General features: G+C 34.6%; 2 non-coding genes across 2 annotated transcripts; both read right to left on the minus strand.

Annotated features, from left to right (window-relative positions):
- Window positions 1–432: 432 nt before the first annotated feature.
- Window positions 433–596, minus strand: LOC113319913. Its single transcript, XR_003345885.1, has one exon. It is a non-coding gene; the product is annotated as a small nucleolar RNA snoR143 (small nucleolar RNA).
- A 6,875-nt stretch (window positions 597–7,471) lies between these two features.
- On the minus strand, window positions 7,472–7,635 carry LOC113319914. Its single transcript, XR_003345886.1, has one exon. It is a non-coding gene; the product is annotated as a small nucleolar RNA snoR143 (small nucleolar RNA).
- Window positions 7,636–7,870: the final 235 nt, after the last annotated feature.

Genomic DNA, 7,870 nt, shown 5'->3' on the forward strand with positions numbered 1-7,870 from the left:
GTGACCAGACACAACATATAAAGTGAATGGTTAGCCTTAATAAGCTGCATGTCACATATCTACCTTTCAACACCATCTGTAGATACCACTCTTTTGTCCTCAGTAGTGGCATCCAACACTGTTTTATCCACATGAACAACAGATTTCACTTTTCGAGAACACTTCTTCTTCTTCCCTCCTGCACCCATAACTTGGAACCTACAAAAATAATATAGTCGAGATCAATAATAACATAGTAGTAATTCAAATTCTTTAGTTACTCAAAGTACACTCCGGACACAAAGTTATAGTGATTAAGAAAAACTAAGTTCCCACCTACCTAAAAATACGTGCAACACACACATACCAGCACAAGCATAAATAATCCGAAAGGTCTATTGATAAAAACAAGCTAACAATGAAACAAGACTAAAAGTTGATGAAATGCATTATACATGTGAGATGTAGTTAGTAGAAAAAACATGACTGAATTAAACGCGTTATCTGTGGATACCACATCCCTACGGTTGTCTCGCCGCTACCAATTGAAAAATCAACTAGTTTTTACTGTGAGCATCATTGGTATACACCAGTGGAAGGATAGATCCTTCACACTCAACAAGCCAAATAAATGCAATCTTAAATTACAACAGGAGGAACAACTTATGGATCAAATTTTAAAATAGGTACAGGCTAGTGTTTTAGGTTGCAAAAGAATCATAGTTTATGGCCATACATCAGAGGAAAAAAGATACTATGACAGCATTTAATCCTACCACCAAGAGCCAATGTCATAAGCACCATACACAATTTAGTCATATAGTGCCCTAATTCTTCAATATAAATCATGTTATAAACCCATTTCCCAGAGTCTATTGTAAATTCTAAAATTTAACCCACATACCCATTGATTTGTAAAGATTAAACCACAGTTTTTCATTACAATAAGCATAACTGAAGCATCATTTACACATCTTATCACAAAACATAAAAGATAAGCATGTTGTAACATCAGAATAACAAAACCAGAAAATGATAATCTATGGTAATACCACAAACTAACATTACAACAAGTTTGTTATTAAGATGTTGTAACAGCAAAATAACAAAATGATAATATATGGTAATACCAGAAACTAACATAAAAACATGATAGACAAACTATAATTCAGTTTCAGAAACCCCAAAAATTTAAAGACAAAATCTCATCTTCAATTAACCAAATAAAGTTTCAGAAAACCACTTGTCATTCAAAATCTTAAACACCTAACCACAGATTGCCGACTTTCATTTCATATCCAACAAAATTGAATCCCAGTTTCAGATTGATGACAGATAATTTTAAACCCTAAATCATACCTTTTTTTTTCTTCTGCTGGTTTTGAAGTTGGGGTTATATCTTTCTATCATGCACTCTATTCGCTCTCCGTTTATCCAAATCTTCTTACCTAATAACTTCTTTCAAATACCTAATTTCTATCCGTATTTATTAATTCTTCATAGATGGCGAATTGGGTATGTAGAAATATAGGGTTTTTCCTGGTTTTTCAGTTATGGGGTATTGGTGTTTTGTTGTGAATCGTCCAATGTTTGTCCTGTATATCAATAAAAGATTCAATCTTGTAGCGGATTGAATCTGAGAAGAAACTGAGAGAAAAGTAAGATAAAATGAGGCAAGGGTTTGAGAGGGTTATGGATGAAATAAATGAAATTCAATCTTGCAACAGATTGAATCTTCTGAAACTGAGAGAGAACTGAAGAAGAAGAATGGAAGAGTTGGAGAGGGAGATGAAAGGAGAGAACTGAAAATGACGGTAATAACAATAGGACGGAAATAACGAGAGATTTGTCGCGGTGACATCTATGGTGAGGTGGTAGCTGATTCATTCGAAATTTTTACTGAGGTGGTAGCTGACTCAGTCAAGAGGGTGTGGACCTTTTCTAAACAAGAGTATAAAAGTCCATAAAACCCCAAAAGGGTATTATCTGTATATTTCATTTAAGGTGGAAGTTTTGGAAGCTTGTTTCCAGAGGAGGCTAGTTTTACACATTAAAGTACCAAACAACTAGGGCCAAACTGAATTTGAAAACAAAATTAATTCGATATTTAGAAGAAGGATATATAATCTCATAAGCAAAATTATATTTTTGTAATTGAAAGAAAGATTACATAAGGATTCTTTTACACGCATATATAGGGATATCTTTTTTCCGGTTATATATAGTTTCACAATGAATTTTTGAAAGGGGGTATGGATATCAAAAATTTCTAAGAATTTAACAATTTTCATGTTAATGAAATTATAACTAACATAACTACTACCAATCTTTTAGCTAATAACTGCTATTCCTTTGGTTTTAATAGGTATATTTTTTGTTTAATTTATATACAAAATCTACCTATTTTTTAAAAAAAGGAGGTAGTAATAAAAAACACATGACAATTGCCAAGTGGATGATTTATCCGAAATATATGAATCAGACACATCTGCTAGTTTCAAGAATACAAAACACAGTTTGGCTAAGTTTGCCTGTGTTAGTGGTGGTCAAGATTTGTCCTAAAAAAAGATAAATCAATGGCCATGGTTATTTAGAACACACTCGTTTCTCCATGTGTGCCTTAGGTTTTAAGGAGATGGATGAGTTGAAAAGGCGAGGGTACCCAAATATACCTCAATCTAAAACTTTTCCTACCTATAAGTCCTTTCTCCGAAAGTGATTGTCTACGGACTGAGTCGATACAATACAACTAATCGGTTCACACTTCGGGTGATTGTCTATGGATATGAGATCGAGACAATACAACAACGAAGTATGTTACTTGATAAAAAGGTTCGTACTTAACCAAACACAATAGGATTCACTTATCAAGTAAATAAGAATTAAGGTTTGTGTAATTTACTTTAATTATAATAAAACAATTATAATGCGGAAATATAAAGTAAATGACACAGCAAGATTTTGTTAACGAGGAAACCGCAAATGCAGAAAAACCCCGGGACCTTGTCCAGAATTGAATACTCTCAGGATTAAGCCGCTACAAAAAAATTACACCTAACTTCGCATAGTTGAGACCAAGCAACTAAACCTATAATTCACCTAGTTCCGTCTGTATTCCCACGCCTCCAACTTATAAATAAGTCACGTACTTGGAACAATTCCTTTGGTTCGTATTCCAAATAGTAAAGGAACAACAAATATGTTTGGTATCAACTATCTTCAACCAAGTGATATGAGTCAAACAAAGGCTCTTCCGTTTATCTTAACATAAACTCCTTCGTCAGGTCCTTAGATCTATCTTATGCTCAATTACCGAAGTAATCTTTAAGATTAAGCCAACAACACTCTTAATCCAAAGAATTGTGTTGATGCCAATCTACTCAATTAATCAATCCAATCTACCACAAGGATAAACCGATTATTAATTGGATCCTCTTTTACCAAAACAAGTATTGTGCACACCAAAGATTATAAACCCAAGTCAGATCTTCAATATCTTCTTTGTTTTCAAATCTTCTTAAATCTTTAATAAAAACCTGTACGCAATCACTTGCATCTCTTGTGATCAATGACGCACAGGACGGAGTCTGTTAACAATATATTATCACAAGATCGTCTTTAGAACTAACAACAGTTTAAAGATTCCTTTCGAAACTCCGAACTAGTTTGAGTGAATCTTATATCAGAAGAGAAGATTCTCAAGAATAAACAAACTAGGTGCAATCAGATTTCAACCACCGATAGTCAATCAAATCAATGGAAACAAAATATAAACCGCAATTTTCTAGTTTCCCACCAACGGTACACGCTAGAGCTTCTCAATCCCAAAGAAGACTTTAAACTGAGCGGCCGTAAGAGATTTCGCCTAATTAGGTTACTCTCCTCTCCGAATAGGCGGCTACACCAGTAACAACAACAAAAGAGGAAGTCTGTTGTTACAAAGGATTAGTTTGCTGGAAAGGCAAACTTCAAGTATTTATAGACAAGGAAGTTTGGACACCAAGGAATTTCCAAAACCGAAAGTATGCTCAAGATATTCGTTAATGCACAAATTCGGTTTTCATAATTCCTGGAAATGCTCTGTCCAAAAATAATGATCGAAATCTCTTGGAAAATCTAATTAGTAAATGCACATTACTAATTCTTATATTTTCATACAAAATGAAATTAATAACCTTAATTAAAAGGTTCTTAATTAACTTACTTATGTTTCGATCCTGAGATTCTTTTCCCTTAGCTATTAAAGAATAACTTTGAATAATTAAAGAAATAAACATTCATAGCACGTGTTCAAAGTATGTCGACATCCTTATTTTGTAAGTTCTCTTTCACACTTACAACCTTGAAACCGATTTGCCACACTTCCAAACAAGTTTAGAATTGGTTCATCTGACTTTCAAGAACTATGTGATTGATCAAACAAACATTCAATCACAATCATGAGTTTAACGATTCTACCAAAACAATTTTCGGTTCTACCTTCAATGTGAGTATTGTGCATAGTCACACTAACTTTCCAAAATTCGGTTGACTAGGTACTAGGATCGGTTCCCCACATATATATGGTATCTAACTTATATGTGTTGCACATGTCCACATGATCGGTTCCCCTTTGCCTAAAAATGTGTTGCACATGTCCATAGGATCGGTTCCCCTTTCTGCTATAAACCTTGTTGCACACCGTACGAGGATCGGTTCCCCTTCGTGATGTACTGCACCTCTTACTAGGATCGGTTCCCCTTTCCCATATTTGGTCAGACATAAAATCAAAAATCCGATCATACCATCTCAGGTGACTACTTAAGATCGGTTTCACTAATAAAAGTCATACCAATACATAAGTCAGCCCTTTGTGAATAGTTCTACAAAGAACACAACAAATTGTGAGCGGTTATACTCAATCACACATATTGGTTGTTCATAAGATATGCAATGAATAACAAAACCAATAACACCTGGAAATTTCCTTTTCGGTTCACACAAAGGTTTATGAACTTACTTCTTTAGAACACATGTAGAACATTAGCATTCAAATCCTCATTTCATACCCATACATAATCACAATAGCATTCAAATGATTATGGCGATCAAAGCCGTCTCTGAAGTTTCGACGACCTTGTGCGAAATAGATCGGAACGCCTTTTTATTCAAAGCAACATAATTTGTGTCGACAATTTAAGAAGAAAGTATGCTATAAAGTATTAGGAAATGAAAGTATGGGAACTTTCCATCAGAAATGAAAACAAAGATATAACTACTCGAGGACTGAAGCAAATATCCATCTACCAAACACTCTTTCGCTTTAGAACTTCTCAACTTCCGATGTTGTTTCCTCCTCTAGGTACGTAGTTCTCGACATACCTGGATTAAAATAACAAAAAAGCTCAATTCAAACGAAAAGTGCCCAGTCGACAAATAAACTGTAGTAGAACGAAGTAGTAGATATGCACTGTGTAAGCAAAATTTAAATTATTAAGCAATGTGCTAAACAAAATAAAGACCTGAAGTATGAGGATCAGATAATGTCCACAAGTATAATAATAAATTGGCGCAGTAGGGTATATACATGTGAACAAGTTTGGAAGTTACTGAGCTAAATGCATTATGCAACAAAAATCGAAGCAAAGTGGGTGAGCTAAATGTATTATGCAACAAAAATTGAAGCAACGTGGGTGGTATAAGATACTGACCTCTTGTTAACCGTGTGCCCATCGTCATTTAAATTTCGCTCGCCTTGCATTTTTGCTAGCAAACTTCACGATTAGTTTTTGAAGATCAATCATATCCAGAAATCCACTCTCTATAGATATCAAAGCTAATCCGTTTAGCCTTTCTTGTGACATGGTTGATCTCAAATACGACTTCAATAATTTAAGTTTCGAAAAACTTCTTTCCGCAGATGCCACCGTTACGGGGATAGTCAATAATATCCTATAAGCAATACAAGTAATCGGAAAACAATCATGTCTCTTTAAAAAACTCAAGATATCAATATCATTCTTTCAGTCTTTTGGCAGAATTTCTTTTATGATTTTCAGTTTGGCGAACAAATCATTTGCGTCGAGATCAGAAGTCGTTCCATGTTTAAGGCTGGTTTCAAGATGATTACAACATGCTTTCAATCGGTCATCATCCATGGAATTCAAGTTTTTCCAACTTAACAAAAATCCAAAAGTATCTTCGTATAGTTTGTACTGCTCAAATCTTGTTTCTAATGAGCTTTTAGCTTGATCAACAATACAGATGAAATATTCGGTTCTAAATTTTTATTTAGCTGTTTGTACTAGTTCATCTTCATTGTCATCATCACTCTCATCAAAGCGTCTTTTCCTACGAACTTGTCGCCTCGGGACATAGATTCCAGTGGGATTCTGACATTTTCACATTCAGCATTAGAGTTGCTTGATTGGTGACATTCACGCAATTTTTCCTCCTCCTCCTTTTTGCTTGATCGGTGACATTTCCTCGATTTTTTTCGCCGTCCTCCTCCTCCTCCACCTCTTTTCCAAAAAGAAATAATTTCAAACATTTTCCAGTTACTGGTTTTCCTTCATCGGGGAAATGCTTCATCTTGAGGCAGGGCTTCGTGGCGGGACAAGAAAATTTTTTATTCGACTTCCTAAAACTAAGCCCTGAAATCAATGCAAACTCTTTCTTTCCGAAGGAGAGTTCGTTTCCGCAAACCATTACCCGCATTTCTTCACGGTTACCCTTATCACCTTCATCACCCGTGGAGATCCGACTAGCAAATAAACCTAGAAAGAATAATGCAGCAACATGGAAAAAATAGGATTCGCATAGAGGCATCTAACTTTCTTTTATATATAAATAACTAAACTATTGTTATTGTTCAAATTTAACTTATAGGATATTAATGCATACATTTCAGTATTTGAAAGGGAATGCTCAATGTTGGCACAATTACAATATATCATACAATCATCTATTAGAACAAGTAGATTCAAAACTATATCTCAAAGTAAGTATTCAGCTCCTCGAGCTTTACTGATTATTATTCTCAGGAAATATCTTATGTGAATCTCCAGCAATAAAAAAAAAAGTGACCAGACACAACATATAAAGTGAATGGTTAGCCTTAATAAGCTGCATGTCACATATCTACCTTTCAACACCATCTGTAGATACCACTCTTTTGTCCTCAGTAGTGGCATCCAACACTGTTTTATCCACATGAACAACAGATTTCACTTTTCGAGAACACTTCTTCTTCTTCCCTCCTGCACCCATAACTTGGAACCTACAAAAATAATATAGTCGAGATCAATAATAACATAGTAGTAATTCAAATTCTTTAGTTACTCAAAGTACACTCCGGACACAAAGTTATAGTGATTAAGAAAAACTAAGTTCCCATCTACCTAAAAATACGTGCAACACACACATACCAGCACAAGCATAAATAATCCGAAAGGTCTATTGATAAAAACAAGCTAACAATGAAACAAGACTAAAAGTTGATGAAATGCATTATACATGTGAGATGTAGTTAGTAGAAAAAACATGACTGAATTAAACGCGTTATCTGTGGATACCACATCCCTACGGTTGTCTCGCCGCTACCAATTGAAAAATCAACTAGTTTTTACTGTGAGCATCATTGGTATACACCAGTGGAAGGATAGATCCTTCACACTCAACAAGCCAAATAAATGCAATCTTAAATTACAACAGGAGGAACAACTTATGGATCAAATTTTAAAATAGGTACAGGCTAGTGTTTTAGGTTGCAAAAGAATCATAGTTTATGGCCATACATCAGAGGAAAAAAGATACTATGACAGCATTTAATCCTACCACCAAGAGCCAATGTCATAAGCACCATACACAATTTAGTCATATAGTGCCCTAATTCTTCAATATAAATCATGTT

This window comes from Papaver somniferum, chromosome 10, assembly GCF_003573695.1.
Source record: "Papaver somniferum cultivar HN1 chromosome 10, ASM357369v1, whole genome shotgun sequence".
NCBI lineage: Eukaryota > Viridiplantae > Streptophyta > Magnoliopsida > Ranunculales > Papaveraceae > Papaver > Papaver somniferum.